At 43.2% G+C, this 2,696-nt stretch overlaps 1 non-coding gene across 1 annotated transcript; it reads right to left on the bottom strand.

The window, feature by feature from the left end:
- Positions 1–253: 253 nt before the first annotated feature.
- On the bottom strand, positions 254–362 carry LOC141636596 (small nucleolar RNA R71). Its single transcript, XR_012541201.1, has one exon. It is a non-coding gene; the product is annotated as a small nucleolar RNA R71 (small nucleolar RNA).
- Between the last annotated feature and the right edge of the window lie 2,334 nt (positions 363–2,696).

Below are 2,696 nucleotides of genomic sequence, written 5' to 3'. Positions count from 1 at the left end.
CGAAATCAGTTTGCCGGTTTACCAGATGAGGACCCCCTGAAGCATATGGAAATTTTCACAGACTACTGCTGTTACATACCTATAACGCCTGGGGTGACTCAGGATGAAGTAAAGGGGGTGATGTTCTTGTACTCCTTAAAGGATTCGGCGCGAGAATGGTACCGCTACCTAGATAGGGTAGCAGTTGGAGTCACAGATTGGACATCTCTTGCATTGGCCTTCTACAAAAAATACTTCCCACTTACAAATACTGATGCTTTGAGAAGTAAAATTGCTAACTTCCAGCAAGGAAATGATGAGGAGTTTTGTGAAGCATGGGGACGTTTCAAGAACTTGGTTCGATCCGTCCCTCACCACGGTTTTCAGCAGTGGTACCTTTGCAATTTGTTCTATAATGCTCTATATGATGATTACAAGGTCATCCTGGATGCAGCTGCTAATGGTAGGTTCCAAAACAATACCGGTCAAAATAAAGGTTGGAACACTATTGAGGAGATGTCAGTCCATAGAGCTGAGTTTGGAAGTTCACGTGGAAAGTCACGAAAGCAAAGTGATGAAATGAGTACCGTTGTGACACTCATTACTTCTATTACTGCTCGTCTCGAGAAGCTCGAGGCCTCTGAAGCTTCCAAGAAAAGAGTTGAAATTCCTGTCCATAATTCAGATGAGACCGCGAAATTGAGAGAAATGGTCCAAACTCTTTTGATTCAAGTGGCGAATATAGAAGCAGCCGGGATCGAGTCCTCAAAGAATTTTGTGAAGAAGTTGGAGAATATAGAGGCTAAGCAAGTCGCCAATTCTTCAAGCAAATGTGAAGGGCCAATTGAAACGATCAATGCCATTAATCTTAGAAGTTGCCTCTCTTATGAAGGTCCCGACAAGCCAAGAGGAGACTCGGGAAATGATGAAGGAGCTAGTTTAATTTCTGGTGCAAAAACGAGCTCAATTGCCAGTACTTCTAGTCGATCGACCACTACTGTCAGTTGATCGACTGGAGTGTCAGATGAAAAAGTTTCTGATCAGAAACTATTCATACCCAGCACAGGTGGTCGATCGACCAACACCATCAGTCGATCGACTGAGACTCCTGACGAACAAGCTTCTGTCCAGGAACTGTTCACGCCCAGCCAACTTGGTCGATCGACCACTCCTATCAGTCGATCGACCGGTTCTTCAGTGCAGGACGCAATTCCGTCAACTAATTTGCATGATTCTACACTCATTGATGATTTGACGGAAGTTTTAAACTTACGGAAGTCGAAGGTTGCTGATCCTACGGCCCGTGTTGCAGTCCCGTATCCGGAGCGTTTAAAGAATACTAAGCTGGAGCGCAAGTTTGGTAAGTTTTTGGAGATGGTCCAAAATCTCAAGGTAACAATTCCTTTCACTGATCTAATTACACAGGTACCCTCTTACGCAAAATTTATGAAAGACATTTTAAATCGTAAGAGAAATTTTCGTGATGATGGTAATGTTGCTTTTGTGGAAGAATGCAATGCTCTTTCACAAATTAATATACCACCTAAATTAAAGGACCCGGGTAGTTTTTCAATTCCTTGCACTATAGGTAACCACGAAATTGGAAAGGCCCTTTGTGATTTAGGGGCCAGTGTCAGTGTGATGCCGTATTCTGTTTGAGAAAGGTTAAATATTGGTAGACTCAAGGTGACCGATATCACCGTTCAAATGGCAAATAGATCGACTCAGAGACCTATAGGAGTTCTAGAGGATGTACCCGTTTGAGTGGGTAAGTTTTTTATTCCTATCGATTTCGTTGTTTTGGACATTGCAGAGGACAGTCAGATACCTATTATTTTAGGTAGACCATTTTTACATACTTTGAAATTTGTAATAGATGTCAAACGCGGAACCATAACCTTAGAGGTAGGAGATGACACCATTGAGTTCAGTCTTGCTCACAAGGCGACTGAACCTGCTGATGATGATACGTGTTACTCCATTGATATTGTTGACAGGGCTGTTACTTGTAATTGGAGGGAATCCTTAGCCAAGGATCCCTTGGCTGATCTAACTCGTCCAGATGAGTGTGCAGGTAATACAGCAGAGAATGCTGAGGAGCCAGATGCTTTGGTAGCTTCAATGGAGAGCTACGAGCTCGATGAGGAAGAAGACGAGATGCTTTTAAGCCTGGCCAACGATAATTTGGTAAACACTTGCTACACCATTGAAGTTGATTCTGTCTATGCTATACAGGTAAAGGTGCCAGAGCGTAAGCCACTTCCTCCCAATCTTAAGTATGTTTTCCTAGATGATACAGAGCAGTACCCAGCTATTATTAGTGCTAAGCTTAATGATGACCGGTATGTCCGCTTTGATGTGTGTGCTTAAGAAAACAGAAGGCTCTAGGTTACTCTTTGGATTACATTAAGGGCATCGGCCCGATGTTTGTATGCACATGATAGAGTGGAGGAAGGCCACAAGCCTTACGATGGGTGGTCAACGCAAGTTGAACCCGAAGATGCAGGAAGTTGTTATGGCTGAGGTGATGAAACTACTCGATGCAGGTATTATTTATACAGTTGGCAACTCCAAGTGGGTTAGCCTAGTTCAGGTAGTTCCGAAGAAAGGAGGGACTACTGTGGTTAAAAATGAGAAAAATGAATTAATACCGACACGAGTTGTGATAGGGTGGCGGATGTGCATTGATTATAGACAGTTGAATGCTGCCACCAAGA

Source organism: Silene latifolia, chromosome Y (genome assembly GCF_048544455.1).
Source record: "Silene latifolia isolate original U9 population chromosome Y, ASM4854445v1, whole genome shotgun sequence".
NCBI classification, from domain to species: domain Eukaryota; kingdom Viridiplantae; phylum Streptophyta; class Magnoliopsida; order Caryophyllales; family Caryophyllaceae; genus Silene; species Silene latifolia.
Note: the sequence above shows the minus strand (reverse complement) of the source record. Positions and strands in the feature narration are given on the sequence as shown.